This window comes from Erithacus rubecula, assembly GCF_903797595.1.
Source record: "Erithacus rubecula genome assembly, chromosome: 11".
Taxonomy (NCBI): Eukaryota; Metazoa; Chordata; class Aves; order Passeriformes; family Muscicapidae; genus Erithacus; species Erithacus rubecula.
In genome coordinates this window covers 24,038,323-24,051,450 of record NC_136663.1, presented here as the reverse complement: position 1 = coordinate 24,051,450, position 13,128 = coordinate 24,038,323, and the positions used below count along the sequence as shown (strand labels likewise).

Below are 13,128 nucleotides of genomic sequence, written 5' to 3'. Positions count from 1 at the left end.
AATTTAGTCAAAGAACCCTCAAGGCCATCTGCTGCAGCCACCTCCTCAAATCAGGCCAAATCTGAAACTAAATGCACTTGCTCAGGCCTTATACACATTGTTTTTAGTATCTGCAAGGATGGAGATTCCACAGCCTCTTTCCCCTCATCTCTCCTGTAGGGAGAGAGGGAATCTCACGGGATCTCAACGTGCATCCCCCCTTAGGCTCTCTTTTCCAATTTTATATTTGATTTAGACCCGACAAACACATTCTTGGGTATTCCATTTGGATATTTGGCCTAGAGCCACATATTTAGAAACCTATAAGAGGTATGGAACTCCTTCCAAGAGACACTTTATTTCCAGCAGCAGTTCCCACTCCCTGAGCCAATGGGCTGAGATGGCTGGAAAGCAGGTGCAGGTACAATTTTGTCCATACCTTTCCAGGGCCTGATCGTGCTCCAGTAAGGAAAACTCCACATTGTGGCTGTGGAAGTACAAGACTGAGACTTCTCTCTAGGAGGCTCTGGCACCTTCTCATCTCTCAGTGCCATCAGGTGGAACATTTCCTCCCAGGAATGGATGTATGGAGGAAAGTTACCCACAGGGGTGAAGTGTGTAGGCAATATCTGGGATTTTAAACCCTAAAAGAGATTTTAAAGCCCCACTAAATCCAGACACAGTTTTTTATTTTGATGTTATTGATTCCAGAAGCTTGAGAACAGAATCTTAAAAACTATAAAAGCACCCACTGTGATTAAGATAAGCCTGTACCAGCTAGCAATTCTACCTTATTCCTACCACATACCAGCACTTAATTTTATGGCATCTGTTAATTCAGTTGCATTAAAATTTATTTTTAAAAAATCTACAAAGCAGTTATTTACAGATGATATAACAGTCTGAGATGCAGAAATTGCTTATTTTTTCTGAAGGATACCAAAGTAAAAGAAATTCCCAAGCAAATAACAAGAGAAGTGCACTGGTTGTCCCTTCCTTCCTTCTCTTCTCAAAGGTCTTCTAAGCACACAATCCTCTTCCTCCCATTTAGACTTCATGGGCTGCTCTTATCAGATCTGTGAGGAAATCTGGGTTGTTCCCTCTGCTCCAACAAACTCCTTCTGTCCTTGAGGGTGTGATGCAGAAGACACATCCTCCCTGGCAAAGCTCCAGTACCCACCTGACCCCACCACGTCCCCGCAGCAGCTCACAGTGTCCTGTCTTTCCTCACTGTGTGAGCTCACAAAACCCGAGTCATGTGCACCAGGTCACTTCATGCTGCTCCACATTGTGAATTTACAGTTTCACTCGGACCCCTGTGCCATCCCAAGGGGAAGGACTGTCACTGGACACTGCTGGGAAGCAGCCTTGGACTCCTCATGCTGCTCAAGGAAAGCGTAAGAGAAAGGAATTGTAACAATGATTAGACATCTGCTGGAGATAGGAAAGACATGATGTTTTGCAGAAAGCATGTTTTCAAAAAGGTGTTGCCTTCTTGCACCAATGAGCCTTTTCTATTCTGCTTTGCACGAACTACTCTTGTAACCTAGTGTTTCTTTAAATAAAAGCTCTTTCTCTTGCTTCTCCATTACACAACAGACTTTGTTGCATTATCCTTTCTGCTGCTCCTAGAGCCAAAATGCAACAAAGGATGAGATAACTGGGTCAGGACTAGCTGGCCTGAGGAAGGTCAGAATAAAGTTCTAATTCCATTTTATGTCTATTAATATGTCAGCAAACACTAAGATCAGATACCAATGCAAACGTTCATTTTTAAAGAGCAGGTAGCAAACCTAGAAGAATCCTTGAGATTTTTAGTTCTGAGATGAATATTGTCCCTTTTTACTTTTCAAAACAATCCAGCTCAACTTAATAAAACCAAAAATGTATATATACATTATAATCAGGTTACAAATTGACTGATCACAGATGAAGTTTTGTATTCAACCACAAACACTCAAAATCTTTTTTAACCTCTCTTCCATAAATAAAATTCCAGGATCTGCATCACAATTCCATCACAATGCAACTTTTAGTAATTACATGGAAAGCCAGCAGCTTCATTCATTACACCCAGTTTACAATAAATCAAAAAATAAATTGCAAAAGTAAATTTATATTTCTCAGTAAAATTGCAACAGAAAACAGCATCTGAAATTCATTTGTAAAGCCATCATTCCATTCAAATACATGAAATAAAATCACTGGATATCTTCAGATGAATCATTTTAGATTTTAAAAGGCAATAATCCAATTTTTTCTGTCTTGTCATCATCAGAACCAGATGAATGATTTCAGACAGATGTTAATAGAGGGCTACATTAGACAGATTATTTGCTTTTTCCACAAAGAATTATTTCTAAAATTCTAAGTAACAGTAGAAAAAAAAAATCCCAAACTGCAAAAATGCTTAAATCCTCCTTCAACTATTGTTTAGGTGGAGACTGGAATGATAATAAATCACTACAATCTCACCTGATGAAGAAAAAAAAAAAAAAAAAAAAAAAAAAATAAAAGCCTTGGAACATAAGTGAATCACCTTCATTATGCAGTTGTACCAGGATTTCACACATTTGGAGCTCATGTATTGCAAAGAATGAGGTTCTTCAGTCAGTCTTGCAAAGTTATCATTTCTATACATTATACTCCCTCTATACTCACTCTTGTCAGGAACAACCATCCATGACATATTTATCTGAATTATTTGCAGCCATTATGAGGAGAATTCCTGGCACACCTGCTTAGAAATACTTTTCCAGGCCATATGCTCTCTAAATAGCCTCTTCTGTGTCGAGACAAGTGCAGCAGAACAATCCAGGAGAAAGGTGAAACAAAGTCTGCTTGGAATGTGTTCCGCAAATGTCCTCAGACCATCAGAATCTCATTATGTTTAGATACATTAATTTATGTAAGTTCTGTATTTAGGCAACAGAGGCCAGAAGAGTCTCTTTCAACCCAAGTGGTTTAAAATTTAGAAAATTTAAGAGAAATTTAGGAAAATTTATAATGATGTTTTCCTTCATGTAATTTCATACCGAAAGTCTACGTTATTCATGTTCACACATCCCCAAGAAACAACAGCAAATCAAGACATTAATTCATGACTCCTAAATTCCAGACTCTGCTTGGTTTGGCTACAAAAATACTACATAAAACATCATCTTCAAACATTTCATTTAGGCAGAGCATGGAGATGCAGGCAAAAAAGAAAACAATCCAAAAAACCAAAAACCAAAAAATACACTGCTTCAACAAAAGGCTTTATTAAGCATTGATGATCAGGGTTTTCCATAATATAATTTCTCCAGCCTTTGAAAATGAGGAAAATGACCAATTACACAATTCTTCCAGGGCAAAGGGTGATGTATAATGTAGATAATTTTCCCTTTTGTTTAAATTCGTTCTGGAATCACTCAGAGCTGGAAACAGGCCTGTAACATCTGCAGCATTGATTCAAACTTCCAAAAAATTCAAATATCAGGCACTCATCAGATTTTCAGTGTTTTTTTGATCATTACTGCTGTGATGCTTACTTGGCAAAAGCCAAGATCTAAAAGAGCAAGTCATATTTGCCTGTTGACTCTGTCAAGTATTCCCCCAATGAGAAATGTTGAATTAAAACTCACAGGGTCAGTTCATTTGCCTCTAAACTTTCATTTTAGAAGAAAAGCCAGATTTCTACTTATTAAAATTCATTTTAGCCACGCAATAAATGCAGTTTATTTGCCCTTACAGAATAAATACCATCTGAGGGCATTTTGCAGTCAAGACAATAAATACACACACAGCAGGTGGCAATATTTGCAGCTTTACCTTTGTGGCTGCTGAGCACGAGGCAGATGTGGGAGAACAGAAGATTGAGGCAGCACTCCTCAGCCAACATGGAATCAGAGAGGATTCCTGATATCCAGGGAGCATTTCCATGGCTCTCTCCACCTCTATCCCCAACACAAGAGATCCCAGCCCTGGGTTGGGCCACACTGATATGCCACTGAAGAGAAATCATCAGGTTTTTCCCCACTCCTAGGTGGGGAATCACATTATTTGAAAACACAGGTGAGAAATCACGATTATCTTTTTTAGCACTCCCATAACTTTAGGCTACCATTTCATCTTGTTTCTCTATAGGAAATCTCATTGAAAACACTGTCAGTGATTCCATGGAGGCAGAGAGAGGTCTGCCACCTCAGTTTATTTTTAGCTTCCTTAAGATACAGAATTATTTTGGCAGTATAAAGAGGAAGATGAGATTCAGGGTGAAAGAAGAAGAGCATGGTTTAATCCATGCCTAATACTCCATGTGGTGTTTTTTGAAACTTTAAAAGATGCAAGGTCTAAAAGGCTTCTATAAGAAAACAAGAAATTTAACTTACTACAACTAGAAGTACTGGCTTCTGGATAAAGAAATGTAAAGTGATTTAAAATGATTTTGTTTTTCAAAAACACCCACTGATCATGCATAAGCTAAACACTTACATGCCCAGCAGTTAAACACTGCATTATATACCTCTTACATTTTTATTTATGGTCTGTAACTATCACCTACATTTTTACTGTTCCAGAGGACAAACCCAGTTCTGAAGAGCTCTGGCACACCCTAGAATAATAGATCTGTAACTTTCAGGCTTGATTATTACCATAAGAGACTTATGTCTTATTACCATAAGAGACTGGTATCTCAGCTAACTATCCTGCTGAGGGATGGTTTGTTGTGCTCCTTGCTGGTGAGCCTGGTGCTGTTTGATTTGTGACTAAGCCAGCATGAAAACACAGCAGAGTTTTGGCTGCTGCTGAGCAGCCTTTGCACATCCTCAGGGCTTTTTTCCCATTTTCCCCATTTGCCCCCAGAGGCAGCAGGGGTGGGCACACAGCCTGGAGAGGGACCTGGCCATGCTGATTTTTAAATTCTCCCAGTTTCAGCTCTACCCACTGCACCTGTGCTGTGCACAGACAAATAGAACCATGGAGAAGGTTCCTGTCCAAAGCAGGGCTTCACACCCGTGACACCTCCAGGTCTGGGTGGCCAGACTGAGTGACCCATCCCACCCACGCAATGCTCGCTGGAAAATGCAGAATTTCCCCAGGGAGCAGCTCTCAGGGGAGCTAGAGAACGGTGACACAGTTACCACAGCAGTGACAAAAGGCAGGAAAAGAAAGAGCAGCTCCAAGTCTTTCAGGACAGCTCTCAGCAATGCTGCAGTTCCAGTTTTCAGGAAGATTTAAAGGGGAAAAAAAAAAGGGGGGGATAAAAAATGTCTCAGAAGACAGCTGATTCTTCTGCAATCCTGCACTTTCTTCTTAAAGACAGCAATAGGAAGAAAGATTTTTCTCTCCCAGTAGCCCACAAGTAAAGGACCTTTATCACTTATTTTTTCTTTCCTTTTTTTCTGCAGCACAAGTGAAGTCCTTGCTCCCTTGGGAGCAAAAGAAAATGGGAATTAGTCACTGCACTGAATTGTCTCAGTCCTCCCCTCCACCAAGCAGGGACTCACCCCAAACACAAATGATGTTCTCTTTCTCAGTAAAGCCAAGAGCCAAGTTCTCTCTTCAGTTCCAAGACCCAAACTGGTTTTGACTCAACAACACCAGAAGGGATTTTCAAGGTTCATACTGTCATTAACACCAAGTTGTATCTTGGTATTACAGTAACTTCCATAAATACCTGGTAGGTTATACTACAGGAGGGTGACTTTTCCAACCACTAACTTCCCCACTGGAATAAAACTTTTAAGTTGAATTTGCAGTAAATTGGCTTTTATCACTGAAAAAAAATCCCTTCATCTTGATGTAGATCTTCTTTCCTAGATAAACTAATCTATGAATATGGATTGTTGAAAAGATTGCTATTTGCAGATTTTAAAAAGGTAGAGCACAGATTACAATAACTTGAATGTGTTTTGTAATGACTTAGCACATTCTTAAGACACAGAACTTAAACTCAGAATGAGCAGAGGTATAATCTCCAAGGGAAAAACATCATTATAATTTACAGAAACCCATATATACTAAGCATGTAATTCTGGATCTGCTAAGTATTTCAAACACTTTTTCTACCACTAGGGCTTTCACAGTACATTTTCATAATGCTCCATTTTAAAGAATTAATGAAATATTTCTTTTAAGAAGTGCTGTGCATCAAAATTTATTTCCAGCTCCCTTATTTTGCCCCTGGGTGAGGCCAAGGGCTGTCCCTGTTCAGGTTCCTAGTTCCCCTTCCCACGAGGAGGTGCAGCTGGACAAAGGCCTCACAACCAGGAGCAAAAAACTGTCCCCTTTCTCTTGACAATCAGCCTGGAGAGCAGATTCACAGTAAAGCTACAACTTCCAAAAATCCCTGGCCCTGGAAGCCAGTTTAGCTTCCTGAGGCTTTAGAGGCTCTGACCACTGAAGTCTAAGCCCAAGCCACTGTTTAAATGGTGCATCTACAACTCATCAAGGCAATTAAACCAGGGGTTTTTAAATTATTTTACATCAGCTCAGAAAGCATTTAATTTGTGAAACCCAGTTGGTTTTTTTTTACCAAAAAAAGATTCAGACTAAGCCAAAAATTATTACCAGTATATCAAAGTTCTATGAACATAATTTTTTTCCCCATGGTCTTAGATTTGGAGGTAAGCCACTGGTATCCACCAATCCCTGACTCATTTCAAAGAGAATTTAGGAAGCTGTGATTTATTCCCAGACCTTCCAAAATGGAAGAGGAATTGGCTGACCTGAGATGGCCAGAATGTGATCCTTTCCATAGACTAACTGCTGACAGAAGACAAGGAACAGAGGAGAGGAATATTCTCTTCAATGCAGAGTCCTCTCTCTCTGGAAGAGACAGCTTTGAGGTGCACAAAGAAAATGGCAAGCAAGCCAAGGACAGACTCCAGACACAGTAATGAGAGAGAAGGAATGGAACATTATGCACTGCAAAACAAGTTTTAAGTACCTGCAGGAATCTGGAGCCTATTATTCTGTCTGGTAACTATATTAGCCCCTGATCCGAACCATCACTGCAGCAGAAATTATTACTACAACCAGTAAATAATCAGATACATAAGGACCTTGGCTCAAAAACATCAAGGCACTTGGGAAGAGATTGAATATGAAGACAGGGAAAGGGGAAAACCAGGCTAAGTTTCATGTCCATATTTTTAATTCTAAGATAACCAGTACATCTTGCTCAACCACTCATCTAACAATAGTCAAAACACAAAGATGTTACTACCTAACTACTTATTTTTAGTGAATCCTAAAGAAAACATTTCACTATGTCTTTTTGTTTCTCTCAGTATATTCCTGCAGGAAAATCTGTATGTTTGCACAAACTCAGTGTTAACACTGATTTCTGGGTTAGAATAATACTCACACAGTATCTAAGAAAAATACTCCCAATGCACAGTAAAGCCAAAAGAACAAAAAAAGTGGAATACCCTACCTCTTATAGTGTCGAGACAGGTTAATTTTAGAAGGCATTCCAGTTAAACAGGATAAGTATTTGAAAATCCAGTTTGATCCCAGTAATTATATGGGAGGTATATTTTGCATTTGAGAATTAGTTTGTAACTGCAGTGATAATTAGACCCTTCATTACTGTTGTACAGATAATTTTTAAGCAGGCAAGATGCTCTGAACACATTTTGACCAAGACTGTGCTCTTTAATGATGAAAACTGTAACACAGGAAAACTAACAAATAAATTTTCCTCCAAATGTCCAATTAAGAAAGAAGTGTAAATGTGAGTAATGTGGTGATTAAAACCTCAAAATGAAAATACAGTGCAGTTATCCCTGCAATGTGCAGCTGGAACCCGGGGATGTCTCACCTGTGAGCTCGAACTGACAGAAACATCATCATTTCCTGACCTCTGCAGCCAGAACAGGAGACTTGTGGCTCCTTTAGTAGAGATGAAAGCACCTCCTTCTCATTGCTCTTTTTCCAAATGATGTGTCACCTCACAGAAAACCTGCATATTTTCCAAAGCAGCTGATAGATACACTGAGACCTCAACAGAGAACGCTGCAGGTATGCAAATCCCAAGGGCACCTTTTTCTGTTCTGAGAAATGAACACCCATTTTTCAATCCTTACTGGAGGTGTGAAAAACAAACAGTCCACAAATGACAGCAATTAGACCATGGTCTCTTGAACGAATATCAAGGTTCTTTTTTTAGTTATTAAATTTTGATTTGTGTGTGGGGATAAAAGGTATTCTTAATTTACATGTCTGTATTTGTCTGGGCAGCTGTTCCTGCACAAGAATGCTGCTGTCTTACAGAGGGAACAACAGTCTTGTTTTCACATTCACATATTTGTGACAAATAGTGGAATTCTTTAAACAGTGCCTTCAAAATAGTTTTGATTACATTTCTCCAGAGACCAGAACAGGATTACAGACTGCTTCACAACTCATTTATCTGTCATTTAAACAGATCTACATGGAAACAGGTTCTGACACAATACAAATAGACAAAAAACCACATAATTTGAACAATATTTCTGGCAAAACATTTATTTAGTGTTTGCCCAGCTTCTTTGTGTGTTTTTATTGATTAGATAAACTATTTTAACTGCTGTGGCTGAAGCACCTGGATGAAGATGTGAAAAATGCTGCATGACTAAAGTTCTGGGTCAGATGCGCAGCCCACCAGTCTCAACACCAGCTGTGAGAACAAAGGTGCTCAACATCACTGCTTTGAAACTATGGAAGGATGGAAATGATGTGACACATAACCCAGAGACATGGGAGGAGAAGCAGGAGAGAGGTGATCCTGCAAAGCATTTTCATCTTATAATACAACTGGGAAATCAATTCAAATCTGGGTTTCTAGATTTTTTTAATAAGCTTTTTAATGCTTCTCTTTGAAAATATGTTTATATGCAGTGCAGAAAATGAGTAGTTTCCTGCCTTTCAGCATATCTGCCATACCTTCAAGCACAAGGATCCTTTGGTGGCAAAAGGCATGCAAAGACAATGTAAAAAAAAAGCAGACAAGCACGTGTGCCCTTGCCTGGTGAAGGAGGCTGCAGATTGCAGACCACAACAGAAAGCCTGAGTTTCAAAGTAGAAGGTGACTTCTTGGCAATTATTCAAAAGAATTACATCCTATCGAGGGATTTAATCACTTCTCTAAATATTACTGGAACCTCCTTCACCTTACACATTAGTCACAAGTGCAGAAATTCATCTGCTATCTTGCCAGAGTAAAGAGCTTGAAGAGCAGGCAGCTGGAGGCAGACAGGCTGAGACTCAGTCTTGAGAAAGCTCCACGAGTGTGCAGATATTCCAGAGGAACAGGGAGCAATTAGGCTGAGCCTCTCACTCCAAGGCTGTTAATAATCCTGGGTGAGCAGTCTGAACACAAAGGTGAAGAGCCCCACACCTCTTTCATGCCTGTGAGGCCAGACACTTTTCCAAGAAGGGAGGGGAGAGGCTGCTGTGGAACAGCCCTAAGGCCAGCGCTCTGAGCCCTCCTGGGGCTGCCAGCCCTGGCTCTGTCCTCAGCAGCACCAGCTGCCAGCCCACCTCACATGGCATTTTCCTCAAGTGAGATCCCAAGGAACAAGTCCTAACTGCAGCTTTACCAAAGCAACCTGTACATAACTGTGACTCCCCACATGCTTCAGCAGCCTGCACCTTGCTTCAATACCTGCTCACCTTGCTAAGCTGGCACTGGGATTGTGACATTCTTTCCCCAAAATGGGGGAAATACCCATCACAAAGGGAAGCTGAAACTTTACACGTGAAATAAAAAGCAGGATTGGATTTGGCTGCTGACTTTGCAGAAATGTGTCCCCAACAGAACTCTTCAGCACACCTTCAAAGCAAGGTATTTTGTCAAAATATTGCAACACATGCTCAGGCACTTTCTGACAGGACAGGATGGGGATCATTGTTGTGAACAGATAGAAGTGACAGATTAAAGCAATCAGATTTCAATTGACACAGGATGGCAAAATGCCTCATCTTCACCACAGTTCTCAACAGGCCTCTAGTTATTAGAAATAACTAGCAATCAAGGTATCAGGCATCTCAAGAAATCTTCCAAACTGAGATTCTAGTCAAAGCAAATGATAAAAAATAACAAAAACTTACAACAAAAACAAAAAAATCCCACCACCCAAAAGCTAAGAACTGAAATTGTTCCTCTCCATGCCCTTCTGTTCTCTCTGCTGCAGAACTGCCTGTCCCACCTGTCTGCAGAAGCTCCTGCAGAGCCCCCACATTTCTCCTGGCACACAGAGGGAGAAGCTTTTCAGATGCTCACCACGTACTGCCAGGGACCACCTGACCACATACATCAAATACTCATTTTTGTCAGCTCATATTCTTCAGAAAAATCTAATTTTCTTGGGAATTAGCTAATCTCAGTTAAATGAGCTGTTGATGGTTAGTCAAAGCCAACAATAACTTTAAAAGCTGTGAGAGAAGAAAAATCAGAAATAAGTCTGATAATGAAACACAGTTATAGGCAGTTTGAGGTAGCATTTTTGTTCCTTTTACAATGAGACTGCAGGTAATAAAACCAAGCAGATGTTTTCATTTAGTGGATACTCTATTTTGCCTGGAGTTACAGATATATATACATGAATATTATTCTTGTTAAATCTATCAGGTGTTTAAGCTGTTTCATCAGGAACTGTTCACTGTCACATCTGGCACATCTGCTGTGATGTGTCTGTTCTACAGCAGAGGTGAAAGCAGTGTTGAGGATCTGTCCCAGGATCTGTCTGAGGAGGAAGGAGGCAGTGGAAGTACCAGAGAGGTGTAGTCAGTACCCAAACTAACAAGCCAGCCAAGTGCTCTTTGTGAGCACTGGGGAAAGGCAAGATTTAGGGAAGGTCTCAATGCCAGTTAGAGATGTCAAACTTTTCAGGGTGCGCAGAGAGATAGCACATTTTCATCTCCTCCTAATAATAAAGATGCAGCTACACCACCACTACAGGACACTAATCATCACCAACCTTTCTTTTCTGCAACATCTCTTCAATGCCTCTGCCATGGTTTAAAACCAGAGTGAAAAACATACACAGGTAATCATATGCCCCTTTCTCCTTGTTAGTTAAACCACTGGAACACACTTGCCCCACTATAAGGCTACAGAACCCAAAGCAGTTTCTGCCAAGAGAGTGAATTTGCCCCAGAGCAGAACCACCATGGCCACATTGCCATGGCTTGTCTTCAGTGGAATACCTTGTGGTACAACCTTACCAAAACTAAGCTTTGTAAAAGGCTGAAATAACAACAGCAGCAGGGCGTTACAAAAAGCTGGTATTCAGTTTTTGTGGGCAGAAAAAGAGGGAAAAAAATATCTTGAAGTCAGAGATTGATCAAGATTGTTCATCTATGGGAAAAAGCGAAAGTGACAAGGCAGAGAAAGAGGTCTATGAAAATTACAACAATCAATCTATAAAAACAAGATGGTACATAAGAAAAAAATCCTGGAAAGAGTATTTTAGGTACAATAGTCTGGAGCAGGTTTTATTTATGAAGTACACATTTCATTGATGATACACATAGCTGAACTGGCAGCAGATTAATTTTGCATTGCAGTGAAGACTGAAGATAGCCAAGGAAGACATTACACATCATATGTTCCAGAGGCTGACCAAGCAGCAGCTGAGAGGGTTTTCTTTAAAAACAGACAGCATGATAGATAAATGTGGGGAAGAAGCAGAACGAAGTACTGGAAACTCCTTCCTGAACAAGAAAACAAGACTTTACTTCTGGATGGTCTGGCACAAAAAGCTGATCTGTTAACTACTGCCCTTCCATGAAACATTTACAAAGATTGGGAATAAAAAATGTAAATAATCACCTTAAAAGACATCAACTCATCACCACCTTCTCACACATTGCTAAGACTTTGCTCCTGGATTTTCAGACTAAGGCTCTTCCTCCTTTCTCAGCTGATTCCATTAAGGATATTGAGCAGTAGCAGCACCAATTCTGAGAATAAGGAAAAGGAGTTAACTCTTGATTAGGAGTTTATTTACTTTAAAATTCCATAACCAGCTATCACTTCTTTAAAGTTTCATTATCGCTACTAATTTCTTCATCTAAAATTGATTTAGCTGTTCATACCTTCCAACGTTTCTAACTTCCACCTGTGATAACACCAGGGATCCTACTCTACACCACAGCTTTTTTAAGCTCCCTTTCCTAGGTTATCCAGAGATTAAAAAAGAATGTCCCTTTCAGATCATTTCAGACACCTCCTTAGCTCTCAGGGAGGAAACAGCTGAAAACAGTCTGTTCTACAGGGCAACTCATGTCAGAGGTATGAAATACTCCATCAGCTTTACCTATCACAGGCTCAACAGCAAGACTGGCAGCTGTGGGGGCTGAACCAGGTAACCATTCAGACAAAACAACAAACTGGAGCCACTGTGAGAAGCAACATACAAGACTAAAATCAGGGAGCTCAGTAGTCTGACACCTCCTGGGGGAACAATCAGTGTAAAAAGGCTGTAAAGTTACTTTGGAAGAGGCTGGAAAAACAGAAAATCTAATTTGCAATTAAGAGCCAAAAAACCAGATCTAGGTCTGCCTTGAAGCACATCTCAAGTTGTTTAAGACGTGTCTTAACTAAATAAAAACTATGCAAGAAAGAGACAGGCAAGGGCCTCCACTGTGGTTAGAGCCCTCAGATCTTTAGTGTTGTACAAATCCAAATTACCCCTGAAAAGGTGTTCTGATTGCATTCTCCACTCACATCAAGTTCCAGCATCCATGAGTGTGTAAAGAAGAGGTGACTGTCCACAGCTCCCATGGAACACCTGCAAAGCTCTGCTTTCCTCTGCAGCTGAACTGTCCAAAGAGCTACAGAGAGCATTTTGATCTTTGGTGATATTTCAGCGATAGGATTAATGTTTAGATGTAACAGAGGTCATTGGAAAGAAAAATAAATACAGATGTGGTAGGCCAGACACTGCAGGCAAGTTGTCCCCTCCTTCTAGGGCAGTGTGGTACCAGTGACTCTCCTGTGAAATGTGATCCCTCACAGCAATACCAACATGTGCTTCCAAGCATTAATTATCATACACAAGGTAACTAAAACACAAAATTCATCAGCTTTCTAAATTTCTCATTTCCATGTGAGCTGGTGTAGCTCAGATTGGGCAAAAAACTTTTCTCAAAAGTAATGAATTCCCTAGGAAAAAA

The 13,128-nt window shown here is 40.2% G+C and overlaps 2 protein-coding genes across 3 annotated transcripts in view; both read right to left on the bottom strand.

Moving 5' to 3' along the window:
* Positions 1–13,128, bottom strand: part of MRPS22 (mitochondrial ribosomal protein S22) — a 403,791-nt gene that overhangs the window by 127,901 nt on the left and 262,762 nt on the right. The gene's annotated exons all lie outside the window — the stretch shown is intronic.
* Positions 1–13,128, bottom strand: part of CLSTN2 (calsyntenin 2) — a 318,016-nt gene that overhangs the window by 234,684 nt on the left and 70,204 nt on the right. Inside the window, exon 1 of one of the 2 annotated variants that reach the window (XM_079315410.1) lies at positions 11,783–11,913. The exons of the other annotated variant lie outside the window; for it this stretch is intronic. The gene's annotated coding sequence lies outside the window, so the exon portion shown is untranslated. Of the gene's footprint in view, positions 1–11,782; positions 11,914–13,128 lie in introns of those variants that run through there. 2 annotated transcript variants of the gene reach the window in all.